This window comes from Manis pentadactyla, chromosome 9 (genome assembly GCF_030020395.1).
Source record: "Manis pentadactyla isolate mManPen7 chromosome 9, mManPen7.hap1, whole genome shotgun sequence".
NCBI lineage: Eukaryota > Metazoa > Chordata > Mammalia > Pholidota > Manidae > Manis > Manis pentadactyla.
This window is the reverse complement of record NC_080027.1, coordinates 102,328,471-102,342,570: the sequence shown is the minus strand read 5'-3', so window position 1 is coordinate 102,342,570 and position 14,100 is coordinate 102,328,471. Positions and strand designations below refer to the sequence as shown.

At 38.3% G+C, this 14,100-nt stretch overlaps 1 long non-coding RNA gene across 1 annotated transcript; it reads right to left on the bottom strand.

Annotated features, from left to right (window-relative positions):
• Nucleotides 1-2,303: 2,303 nt before the first annotated feature.
• LOC130684945 (uncharacterized) lies at nucleotides 2,304-13,827 on the bottom strand. Its single transcript, XR_008999353.1, has 3 exons — nucleotides 13,647-13,827; nucleotides 13,096-13,542; nucleotides 2,304-2,455 (listed from the first exon to the last, which is right to left on the bottom strand). It is a non-coding gene; the product is annotated as an uncharacterized LOC130684945 (long non-coding RNA).
• Nucleotides 13,828-14,100: the final 273 nt, after the last annotated feature.

Sequence of the window (14,100 nt, the reverse complement as noted above, 5' to 3'; positions counted from 1 at the left end):
CAGTTCTCTGAACAAGGACTTGCAGTAAGATTACTGGTAAAGTTTCCAACCACTATGTTTAGCTAGTATAATCTGTTAACTAATTTGACTCCAAGCTTTGGTTTAAAAAATGCTATGTCTTAACTCCTTGTGGGGGGGAGAAAGGGAAGAAAAGGGAAAGGAGAGTAAATGTGGAGATAGGCTAGACAACACAGATATACCACAAATATGATGAGTGAATACAGAACAGGTTACTGATCTCTATAAATGACATAATCATAGAATGGTCTGTTGTAAATTAAGCAAATATAATCAGGTGAACACCTGTTAGAATTACAGTGCCATAATCTCTGGCATGTTGCTGCACTGATGGACAGTGACTGCATTGGGGTATGGGTGGGGACTTGCTAATATGGGTAAATTTAGTAACCACATTGTTTTTTCATGTGAAACCTTCATAAGAGTGTATATCAATCATACCTTAATAAAAAATTAAAAAAAAAAAGAGAATTACAGTGCCACAGATGGCACCCTGGCAATCTTACTGCACCCTGTAAACTTGTTTCTTTAGCTTTCGCAGCATTTGAAATTCTTCTGAATTTTAGCTGTCAGCATTTTAAACATTACTTTTCACAAAAATATCTGGATTTCTGTCTCCTGAAAAGTCAAAAGATCTAGTCACACGGGGTCCATGTTCCACTTAGCAGACAGTGGCTGGAGAATAGCCTTCTAGGAGTGCATATGTTCCTATTTATTTTAAAGGTCTCCCACCACTTACTGACATTAAGTATTTATTGCATTTTAACCCCACTCTTGCATAGTTATTTCACTTAGAGGATAATTAGGAGGAAAGTGAATCCTGTCTTAACATACCCTATCTCTGTCAAGATGTGGAAATGAAAGTTTGACTAAAGACCATAGGAACCAAGGAGGAACAAGAGTAGAGCGTATTTCTTTGTAATCGAATGTTCTCATATACTTAACATGCAAACACAGTGGAAAGAACCGTATCTGTCCTGCCTGCCCCTTGTAGGTAGTTGAGTTTAACCTCTGTGCTACACTGAGGTAGGTGCTCTGTGGGTTGAGCCCCATTCTAGAGGGAAAAGGTTAAAGCTGTTTTCCTAAGAGCTAGCAAGAAGTCCATGGGAAAGGAGGGAAGGAGAGAACGGGGCAGGGGAGACGTTCTAGGGAGGCACCAGAATGTGGAAAAGAGAGAGCTAGGCTAAGGGAAGGATTACTTTGCAGAGATGGTGGAGTTTCTGAATCAGAAAAAAATGTTTTCAGGCAGTTGTCAGGGTTGGGGAGAGCGTTGAAGTCCTTAGAGTTAACTCCATGGCGAGAGGAGGGGAGTAATTGCAGGGATTCAGAGGGCTTGACTCTTGGCTGATGATAGTCCCTTCTGTCTTTATTGCTTTGAACAGACTGAAGGAAGAGGTGAAGGGCTTCGAAGTGGCCATTTGGAAGAACAACAGTACATTATGTGTGTGTCTCTCTCCCCCTCTCACTAGGTTGTGAACTCCTAAAGGTTTGACTGTATTTTTTTGATAAATATTATCTGCTAATCATAGTGGTGTCTTGCCAATGGGTTCCAGCCCCAGGCAAGTTCGCTATGGATTCAGTATGACCAGAGAAAATTACAGCAAAACGTTCTTGGGGTGAAAGGGTTATACCCAACTTTATTTCCAGGTGGCAGGTCAGTCACTAAAATCCCGTTCAGTTAGAGCGAGTCTGCATGCAGCAAGCTGGTCTCTGCGTCTGGGCCTCTCAGCCCACACAGCCGTCTAGGCCTCTCTGCACAGTCGTCCCACACAGCTGTCCTCTGGGCCTCTGCACAGTTGTCCTGCACAGCCGTCCTCTGGGCCTCTGTCCTCAGCGCTGCCACCACTCCAGCCTCTGCTCTGCTCTCCTGCAGCCTTGCAGCCCCGCCACGGTGTGTGCCCAGAGCACTGGGTGGAGCTCTTTATATAAAGTCAACAGCCATGTATTGCCCACAGGTGTGCAGTGAGCTAGTCAACCAGGGCCAGATGAGAATCCTGGCCACAGGAACTCTCATTTTATCCACAGTGGACATGCAGCTAGATTGCCCCAAGTATCAGGCAAGCATTTGGCTACCTTCCTGCAGCCACAATGGCAAAGTTTCTTATCTGCCTACAGCTGGGAATAAAAGAGCAATGTGTCCCTAGTTATAATTGTAGCTAGGTAAAAATTCATATTTGGGGGAGGAGATGTAGAAAACTCAAAAGTAATGCTAGGAAGGTGGGGTTATGTTTTGAAAAACAATTCTTAAAAGTTTTCTTTGTTAAATTTGATTGTGTTTTCAGAAAGAAAGGGCTGGAGCACAGGAAACTGTACCTCCTGATCTGGGCAGTTGTCAGCCTGCTTTGAAAGTGGGGCTGGTAATCTCTCCACAGCTCTTCTTTATCATCTGTAGTGTGGTCCCTCCTCCCTATCATATCTGCTTCAGGACAGCTGCAATCTGAAAAGAAACCAGAGGAGGAAATGTGGGAGTAAAAACGAAAGACGTCAACTTTTAAAATGTTAGAATGAAGGCTTTAGAGCAGTAAATTCCAACATTTCTTTTCCCAAATAAAGCACCCTGAAAGTTGACTGTTTACTCTGAAAGAGACTGTATAATAAATTCCCCAAGTAATGATTTTTTTGTGTGTGAAAAATATGTTCATAAATAGTTAAAGGGTTAGATTTAAAAACACCATGTAGTAATTGGATAACTAAAGACAAAAGCCTACTTGGAATCACTTGAAGGATGGTGAGTTAAGTTCTCAATTCACTCATCTGCTTTTAGTTAAGCATAAGAGGCCCTTTGCTGTAAAGAATGTGTCATTTTTAGAGTGGGCAGTAAATAAAAATTTGTGAAGCTTCATATCTTTATATATACAGAAACGATGATAGAGGAGAGGAGAAAGGGAAAGAGGGAGAGAAAAGAGAGCAGAGAGCAAAGAAGTCACAAGAGCTGGGAAAGGGAAAAAGAAAGAAAGAAAAATAGGAGGAAGGGAAGCATTTTGACCAAGAACCAATTTGAATGCTTGCCTTATCTGGGCTCCCTGGTAAGGGAAGCTGACTGCATGACCCTGCCACTTGGGGCATCGGTGATTGCGCAGGCTGGGTTCTGGCCCAAAGGCGATCAACCCACAGACTCACTAACAGCCTGTGAGAACTGGCTCAAGGTGCCATATTATTAGATCCTTTCTTGGCAACTGGAATGCAAGGCAACAGATTCAGTCAACAGTTCACAGTAGGGATAGAAGCTGAAAGATGGTCAGGTAAGGTAGCAGAAGCAATGAGACAGCCAGAAGAGTGGAGAGTGACAAGAATTCTAGAAGTAGTACAACAGATGACTGATGCTGATGGGTGCAAGGTAACCTACCTAGTCATTAAAGCTACACTGGATGCTTATAGCCTGTTTGCTTTCAAACTCAAACTCTTTGAGATATAGCACTAGGGGTGAACTAAATGTGGGTGGTGGGGGAAGCCCTACCCAGGTACAGGCATTCAAGCTATGCATTTTCTGAGAATTTATAGTAATGATGATGATGATGATAATATCAGCTTGCTTGTTATTATCACCAACATCTGGCACTCCTAAGCAATGTTAGTGATAAAATAAATACTCCTCCCAGAAAAATCTTGATGTTGGTCTAAATTGTACACAATTGCTGCAGTTACTAGCAATTTTTAATGATATATATGATAGCTCCAGATAAGCATATTTTAGTTAAAAAAGTATTCTACAAAGAAGTTAATTTGGAGAATTTGCCATTATATGGTCATCTCTCTATATATGTGGACCTCATTCTTTTCAAGAGTGAGTTAGTTGTGTTTCAGCTGTCATCCAGTACAATTTTTGTCTCCAAAACCTGAGGTAATAAGCCTTGCATTTAAACACTAGATTTGAGATAAACAACAATGGCCCAGTGATTATAAAGCTAAAGTAACAGAACTTAAGTAATTTTATTGTGAATGACCTGTTGGAATTTTGTGTTTAGATTTTAAAACATGTACACTGAAAAGTATAAAATGTTGCTAAGAGAAATTAAAGAAGACACAAATTAATGGAAAGGTATCCCATGTTCGTGGATTAGGAAACTTAATATTATTAAAATGTCAGTACTACTCAAAGCAATCTACAGATTGAATGCAATTGCTATAAAAATCCCAGTTATTTTTTGCAGAAATAGAAAAACCCATCCTAAGATTCATATGGAATACCAAGGGACTCTGAGAGCCAAAGTAATTCTGAAAAAGAAGAACAAAGTTGGAGGGTCCTATATTTTTTATTTTAAAACATATTACAAAGCTATAGTTATAAGAGTAGTGTGGTATTGTCATAAAGGAAGATATATGGACCAATAGAACATAACAGTCGGCCTAGAAATAAACCTTAAGCATATGGTCAAATAATCTTTGACAACAGTGCCCATGCCACACAATGAGGAAAGACAGTCTCTCCAATGAGTGATACTGGGAAAACTGGATACCCACATGCAAAAGAATGAAGTTGGACCCTTACCATATACCATATTCCAAAACAAAAAAAAAGGAGAAACAAGCTAGAAATAATTCTATGAAAACTCCTTTGTCTAAAGTCTAGTCCATAGCATCCATAAGATTATCTGTCAATGGCAAATATAAATCCCAAATCTTCACAACCATTAGTAAAACTTTAGTGATCTGAATGGATACCTTAACTTGTTCTTCCAGAAACACAGCAACTTTGAGTTGCTCCTTCCAGAAACACAATTTGGATCTAACTGTTCTTTCATATACTAATGAGCTTGTGTTATCATATCTGTCTCATGGCTAAAATTTTCAAATGAAAGCTATACGATTTCTGTTTGTGTTTGTTGGTATTTTTTTATGTTTGTATATGTGTTATATATATGTGATACTTTTCCATCTGTGGATGATATTGCTAAAAGTAACTTGTAAAAGAGTTCTATTTAATTGGCTTAGCTTGAAGAAATAAGTGCTTATGTAAATTAGGACTAGTGAAATGATCTTACGTTGTCTATTAGATATTTAAGATTATAAAATTATGAATTTATCCTAAGAATAAACATATAATAGAAATAAACTGCTTAATGTTTGTCAAGCACAGAAGTAAAAAAAAAAAAATCTCTAAGCCACATGCCTAACTTTTTAGATGCTTTGCTTCTGTTTGATATTTGCTATATAAAAATAACAAAAATTATTAGCAAGAAAAATAAGATTATGACTGTCTAATATCCATTAAAATTGTCATGACTAATCTAAATATAATTGTTAAGAACAAGTGAATTAAATAAATGTAAGTGGAATAAAAGTTTACAAATGAACTTTTCAATAATGGCTATGTTTTATAAAATAGGTCTGCTTAAGAATACTTTCCAAAGTCTTTTTGGTAACTTGAATCCTAAAAGTTATACTAAGTCAAATTAAATGATGAATATTCATAGGCTATTTATATCATTTCCAAATAAGGTAAAATACTGAAACATTAAATGCTAAATGTAAATTTAAGTTTATCTACTTTTGGCTTATTATTGCAGAGAGACAAAAGATACCTAGGTCTGTTAACATATTCTTGCCACACTAAAAAAAAATTGTCTATAAAAAGGCATCTGCTTCTAGAAATTGTGAAATTATTTATTTATAAATTTACCAATCTACTGCAGAATGTTGTTATGTGACAAGGAATTCAAATTACCTGCTTCCTAATTTTCACTGAAAATTAAGGTTACTAAGAGTTAAAAATTCTAATCAGTATATGTAACTAAAAGTACTAGAAATAATAAGGAAAAACTATATGCAAAATATACAAGTAAAGTAGGATATGTTTTTGGTAAAAAACAAAAGAGATATGAGGTGTGAAGATGTGTTTTTGTTAAGGAAAATGGAAAATAATTTTGTCCTAGTTTAGAGGTTATTTAAAGTTTGTTTCAGAATAATAATAATAATAATAATAATAATAATAATAATAATAATAAACAGGACCATAGTGTAGGATGGATATTTCTGAGTATAGTGGAGTGGTTTCAGAAATAAAATGAAAATGTCAGATTCTTAAACTCTTGGTTCAGTTCTTGGTCTGAGAACCAGAGAGCTTTTATGGCAGCCCTAAAAGAATTTTTTATTTCTCAGAGTGGCAGGTTGAAGAATTAACAACATCCATTTGAATTCACAGCCTTGTCAAGTTTCCCATGTGAAAGTTAGGTTATTCCTCATAAAGGAAAAAGATCCTAAAACTTAAAATTGGGAGTTCTGGTTAGACTCTAAAGCACCTGAGACTCTTGAGTCACTCTCCGTTTCCCTTGCCCGTCCTTCTGTATCTGAGGAGTCCTTTTCCCTCAAAACCCCTGTGAAACCTCACCTGGAGCAGCATCCTCATGCCCATCTCCTTAAAACCTACCCCAAACACCCATTATCGCCATTAGTCCCATAACTAGGGTTCAATTTCAGCATGTCCCAGTGGGCAGGAAGGAGCAGCAGGTCTTTTGAGTACTTCTGCTGTTGAGCCCAGGTTCCCAGATTGGCCCCTTCCTAGGGGAGTAACCACTTGCTCAGCAGAGTGTTCACGGGCCAAGATAAACTCAATAAACATCAGGCTCCAGATTCTCAACCAGTGTATTTCAATACCATGGCTTCAAAAACAAAAGCTGAGAGGTAATTTCCAGGCCCTTAAATAGAAGAATTGTTTAAAGAAACTTTGGTGACTGTTGTTCAGTTCTGGGCCTGTCAGCATTGTCTCCTTACTTAGTTTTCAGACCATATATGTGGTACTTAGGTGGCATATAAATCTTGGGTGGGAGGAATGGGGTATTTGGCAGAGGTATTTTCTTTTTCTCTCAGATTGGTTGTCCTGAACTTTCTGAGCACCACGTCATCTTTAGCAAATGGCCGTGATTCAGCTGTTGGAAGGGAAGATCTCTGTGTTCCAAAGAGAAGGAGTGTAGGCTTGTTACAGTCCATGTGCATAGATAATGAGCTCCAGTGTCCCTGAACTAAATTATTTCACTTTACAGTGAGCTGGACAATTACAAAGTATTTACATGTATTATCAAGTCAGTGACACTCTTTCCCAAGAGTCCGCTTGGGAGATAGGTTTATTTTGCAGTTAACAATAGAAGCTGTTTGTGAAATTTTGGTTGGTGGGTTGGAAGCCCAGAATTTAATCTTACACCTTTGGTTTGTTTTTTGTGTATCCGTGTAGGAATGTAGTCAGTTCTTGGCAATAACCATTCAGCCTTTATTCCCATTTCATGTTAGTCGAGAGTATAATTCCAGTGAAAACCAAACCATGGGTTCAGGCCTGATGGGCACCTGTTAACTTTGCTGTGTCCTCTGGCCCTATCTCTGGGATCAATATCCTGGTCAGAAAAGGAGGAAAATGGAATATGTGGCTGACTCATCTCTAGTAGAGGATATACAGTCAAAAGTATGTACTTCTGATTAGAGGAGCTGGGAAGGAATATCATTGGTGTTGCCTTTTAATTTAAAGGCAGATTTACTCAATATTTAAAGAGAATGATTTATTTAATATGTTTAAAACCATTTACAAAGTTAAGTATTCATGTTTTTTATTTCTCTCCCCATTTTCCTCTTCATTTATTGATTTATCCATTCAACAAGCATTTGCCTCTCTATTTGCAAGGCATTGTACAAGGTGCTGGTGGAAGGCCTCAAGGAGCTTATAGTGTAATGCTCTTTTTCTATATGTCTTTATTTTTTCATCCCCTTGTCATCCAGTCTCCTCTAAACATTTCTTCTTTCCCTCCCTTTTTTCTTTTACATTATTATTCAAGCACATAATAAAAATGGTTTGCTGCCTGGCAAGGGCAACAAAAGCTAAAATAAAAATGGAATTACTTCAAACTAAAATGCTTTTGCACACAAAGGAAAACAAAACAAAAAGGCAACTTACCGAATGCAAGAAGATATTTGCAAATCGTACATCCAATAAGGGGTTAATTTCCAAAATATATAAAGAACTCATACAACTCAATAACAAAAAAACAGGCAATTTGATTAAATAAAGGGCAGGGGAGCTTAAAAGACATTTTTCAAAGAAGGCATACAGATGGCTAACAGACACATGAATAGATGTTCAACATCAGGGGAATGCAAATCATCAGGGGAATGCAAATCATCAGGGGAATGCAAATCAAAGCCACAGGGAGAAATCAGCTCATACCACTTAGATGGCTATTATCAAAAAGGTAAGAAACAACAAGTGTTGGCGACGATGTAGAGAAAACACCTTTGTACACTATTGGTGGGAATGTAGATTGGTGCAGCCACTATGGAAAACAGTATAGAGCTGACTTAGAAAATTAAAAATGGAACTATTATTCAATCCAATAATTTCACTTCTGAGTAATTATCTGAAGAAAATGAAAACACCAATTTGAAGAGATCCCTATGTTCAGCACTATTTACAATAGCCAAGAAATGGAAGCAGTGTAAGTGTCCATCAATAAATGAATGTATAAAAAAGATGTGACGTATAGATATAGATATTGCTGATATATATATATGATATAGTATAATATATATAATATATATAATAGAATATTTATTACTTAGCCATGGGAAAGAATAAAATCTTGCCATTTGTGACAATATGGATGGACCTAGGAGGTATTATTCTAAGTGAAATAAATCAAATACCATGATTTCACTTACATGTGGAACCTAACATAAAACCCAAATAAACAAACAAAATAAAACAGAAACAGACTCGTAGATACAGGAAACAAACTGGTGGTTGCCAGAGAGGGGAGGAGTTGGGGATGGGCCAAATAGGTGAAGGGGATTGAGGTACAAATGTAACAGTTATTTGTAAGTCACGGGGATGTAATGTACATCCTTAGGGGATATACTGGAATAGCTGTCTGGTGACCAATGGTGACTGGACGTCATGGGGATCATTTTATAACATATAAAGACAGTGAATCACTATGACGTACACCTAAAACGAATAAGATATTGCATGTCAATTACACTTCAATAAAAATAATTTACTGCCTATTAAGATACAGATAATTCAAATCAGCAAGATCTGAGTAGTTGTTAGAGCAAGCACGGGCCTCACAATATCTGCTTGTGGGACAACTGGAGACAACTAGCTTCCTGATGAGATCAATTCCATGGGGTTGGACTCTAAGCCCTAACCATCTGCTTTGTCAGATTCCATCTGTCTTCGTCCTCCTCCAGTTTAAGTACAGCCCGTACTTCCCTCAGAAACTGAGGTTTAGGGTATTCTCTCTGCCCAACTACCTTGCCCATGTGGAGTCTAAAAAATGCAGTCACACGGGTATGTCCCCCAGTGGAGAGTTTAGAATCACCTAGTAAGCACAGTCTGTGAAAACAAAGGCATGTGTTTAATCTCATCTAGAATGGACTTTTGATGGGTGGGGACTCTGGCTTTGTATTTTCTCATGGCTGCAGAGCACATGATCTGTTTTACTTGCCCAATAAATCTGTTGTGATTACTTAATAAATATTTACTGATCACAATGAATAAAAACCAAGAAGCTAGGCTGGGTATGTCAGCGGTCAGGCAGACAAATTCTATGAGAACAACACTTCCACCTTCCTTTCCAAATTGGGGTTTGTTTTATATTTCAACCTTGGGTCCTAAATTGGAGCCAGATGTGGGTCAAAGGAGGAAACAACCCCTGAAGATGAACAAGGTCAGAGGTGGAAGCTGTGTACCTCAGGCTGTTTCATAACTGTTATTGAAGACATGCAGATTCACCCTCACACTGCAGAGCAAGTAGCGAGTCCCTGGAAGAAGAGACAAATCTGGGAGCCTGGACTCAGCCCCGGAGTTATCCTTAGAGACAAGCTGCCACTTCCAGGCCACCAGAACACGTTGACGTTTAACCCCAATTATGGGTCTAATGGCAATAAGGAGTGTTTGGGGTAGGTTTTAAGGAAGATGGGCATTGTAACTCCGGGGGACAAATCCCAGGGCAAAATACCTTTGAAACCGAAATCAGTCAAAGGGAGAGATAAAGTGGGAGAAACCTGTTTATTTCTTACAAGCAGTCATCCACTTCTGCTTGCCCTGTGTTTCTTGCCACCTGGCTGCAGAAGAGACCCCACCCAACCTCTCTGGTAAAAATAAGCCCTCCCTTGAGCTTGTAATTTCCTATTGATAGGGAGATTGACTACTCACCACCCCTTGGAAATACCTATTGATATGGAGATACACTAAGGCCAGGCTAGAGATTCTGGAAATACTGCAATTTTACCCACTGGCGTCCTGACTTTTGTGAGGTTTGCACTCCAGGTTAGGTAATTGCAGGGATTTTGTGGGGAAGGAAAGACTCCTCAGATACAGAAGAGCAAGCTACTTTTTTCCTTGGAGTTTTATTAGCTTTAGTTTTTCATTAGGTCTGTGATCCATTTTGAGTTGATTTTGTATAAGGTGTGAGGTATAGGTCAAGGCCTATCTTTCTTTTACATGTATGTATATGCATTTATTTGCATCTGAATGTCCAAATGTTAAAAATACCGTAATTTTCTTTGTTAAAGAATGTTTATTTATTTTTAATAAAGATGCCATAATTTTTCCATTGAATTGCTTTTGTAGCTTTATGAAAACACAATTGACCATAAACACAAGGGTTTATTTCTGGACTCTAAATTCTATTTCATTGACCTATATATAGATCTATTATTTTGCCAATACCACACTGTCTTTAGTCCTTTATGTCTTAAAGTTAGGTAGTATGGGACCTCCAACATTGTACTCTTTCTTTTTTCCTTTTTGTTGGCTTTGTCCTTCCTTTGTCTTTCCATATAAAATTTTGAATCAGCTTGTCTGCAACTATTAAAAATCCTTTGGAATTTTGGTTTGGATTGTACTGACCTTACAGAATGGTTTAGGAAGAATTGACATCTTAATACTGAGTTTTCCAATCCATGACTACTCTATGTCTCTGCATTTATTTATTTAGATTTTCTTTGGCTTTTTTCATCTGTCTTTTGTAGTTTTTAGTGGATAAATTCTGCACCTACTTTATTAAGTACTTTATTTTTGGTACTATTGTAGATGGTTTTTTTTTTTAACTTCAAGTGTCAGTTGTTTATTTCCAGTATATAGAAATAAGATCAACTTTTGCATATTGACCTGTGTTCTGCCACCTCGCAAACTCACTCTTGGTGGTGTACATTCCATAAGTTTTGACAAATGCATAATGCCATGTATCCACCATTCTAGTTTCATACTGAATAATTTCACTAACCTAAAAATTCTTTGGCTCCACTTTTTCATCCTTTTCTCTCATCTAAATCTTGGTAACCACTTATCTTTTTATTGCCTGTGTTAGGCAGGAAAATGGATATGAGTGGGGTGGAAAGAGAGTAAGGCCAGGTAAGCTCACTAAAAAAAGTCCCAGAATCATTGAGTTAATCAGCTAAGGCTCAAAAAGCCAGGAGTAACTTGGCCTGGAATGATTGAATATTCCCCAGATAAAGGAGGGTACCTCAGCATAGCCCATGTCTTTATTGTGTTAATCATGCAGGCCCAGCTTATTTTTTTAACTTTACCTATATGCTATTTTTCCTCCTACAGCCCTAATCAAGTAATTTGCAACCTGGGCAACTGATTTAGCATGCAGGCCCAGCTGTAAACAACATAGTAAAAGGCAGCAAGGATTCCATCTTAAAGATAAAATTGCATTTTAAAAACCCAGGAAGTTAAGAAGTAAGATTCTAACCTTTTAGCAAAAAGACAATAGCTCAGCCCACCTCAGGGGCTAGGCAGGCAGTCTTGTTTGAGATGCTCCCAGACCAAGATGCTGGGAGAAATCAGAGCAGTAAATTTCTTGTGTTAAGTTAATTTTAAATGTTCAGAGACCACTTCATAAGTCTCCACCCCCAGCCCTTGGACACATTCCTGAAAAATCCTTAAAAGGGGAGAACCCCCAACCTTTCAGGGCACTCCTCTCTCTGAGGTTGCCCACACTTTCTAAGTGCATAACCTTTTAGTCTTAAACTTTCTCTCTCCAACTTTTCAGGGTGCCTCTCCTTGCTGAGGTGGCCTGCTGCACTTTTTCTCTCTTTAAATAACTTTAAAGTGAAACTTTTACTCTGCTTCACTACTATGGCTCTGCCCTTTGATTCTCTGTTGTGGTGACAAGGACTGAGGAAAATACAAATGCTCCCCTAACACCTTCATAGTTTTGCCTTTTCCAGAATGTCATATAGCTGGAATCATAGGGTGTGTAGCCTTTTCATATTGGCTTCTTTCGATTAGAAATATGCATTGAAATTTTTTCCATATCTTGTCATGGCTTATAGCTTATTTCTTTTTAGTGCTGAATAATAATCCACTGTGTGAATGTACCACAGTTTGTGTATCCATTCACATACCAAAGGACATCTTGGTTGCTTCTAATTTGGCAGTTATGCTTTTGTGCAGGATTTTGTGTGGACATGCTTTCAACTCACTTGGGTAAATGCTAGGGAGTGCAACTGCAGATCATATGTTAAGCATATGTTTGTTTTGTAAGATGGCTCTTTTTTTTTACCGTTTCTATTTTTCTGCTCATATTTTCTGATTTTTCGTTTTGTTCAAGAGTGTTAACCTGTACTTTATGTCACATAGTTATAATAGTTGCTTTAAAGTCTATGTCTGATTATTCTTGGTCATCTTAGTGGGTAGCATTTGTTGACTGCCCTTCCCTTCCAAATTTGTCATCTTTTCTTGGTTCTTTTTGTGTTGAGTAAATCCTGATACTTGGAATATTGAATTTGGTTCCCATTAAAATCTCCCAGAGAACATAGAATTGTTCGATTATTTTACCAGTAACCCAGTTGTTTTGTTTTCGGATGTCTGGCTATATTCTACCATACATATACATGATAGAATATATGTATATACACACATATGATATATGCACACATATATATATGTACATCTATATACTATATTCTGTGGGTGACAGTTCCAATGTCATCTCAATTTTTGGAACCTTTGCTAGGCAGTTTTGACTATGTTCCGTGCATGCACAGCTGAAGATTAAGCCTGGGCTTCTTGCCAGTTTATACGCAGAATCAGGGCCTTTTCTCTAACCCATTTCTGTCCAGGATTCCCCCACATTCACCCACCTGCAGGGCCCCCTATTCTTGGTCCTCTGGCCAGATAGGTGGGGGTTCTCTCAAAGTCTCGGATGCCTGTGCCGCTACATAGGCCCTGGAAACAGGACCACTGTTGGTGCTAAGTGGAGAGAGAAAAAAGAGAAAACTTACCCAGTGACTTACTCCAATTCTCTTTGGGCCACAAGAACCCTTTTCTGTTTATTTCACCAGAGGACAAAGTTTCTATTGCGATATTAGTTGGACTTGCCACTTGCCAACTCTGGCTGGCTCTGTGAGGGTACCACCCTTGGCAAACTCTGAGAGAAAGGACACAAACACACACAGACACATACTCAGAGAAAAAACAGACTCTTTCCCATCTTCTGTAGCTCAAGGGGCTCCTTTTCTCAGTCTTCTTCCAGAAAGAGATATTTTTCTTGAGGTAATAGCTGTCTGCACCACTATGACTGCCTTTGGCTCAAGAATGTGAGAAAACAGAGGAAGTGCAATGAGGACCGACCCGCGTGCAACTTGATTTTTCAGCTTTTGACTCCCTTCCTTAATATGAGTGGGTTTCTTACTTTTCAGATTCCTTCTGTTGTTGCTCTTTGTATCTTGTCCAGCGCGCTTGGTTGTAATCAGCAGAAGAGACGGACGTCAATGAACTGACTGCAGACTGCACATCCTTCTGCATCCTTTCTTCATTTCCACCTCAGCTGTCCTCGCTGCAGTGCAGTGACGGACACCTACTCTATCCTTGCATTCTGGGAACTATTTTTATGGATATATTTTTTAAAAAGTATACTTGTCTCCTTAGGTATTTTAGTTGGGTTTTCACGTGTTGGCTAACTAGGTAAAGCTTGTTTAGGAGTAGTAAAATTCAAGAACTTCACTTTGAAGCTGACCAGTTAATTGCAAGTCCAGTTTACCACTGGAATGCAAGTATGCAGCCACGACCACCGTCTGTCACTGATGCTTTTCATTAGCAATGTTCTTCCTTCTCTATCCACTTACTACATCTCTGATTATTTCTTT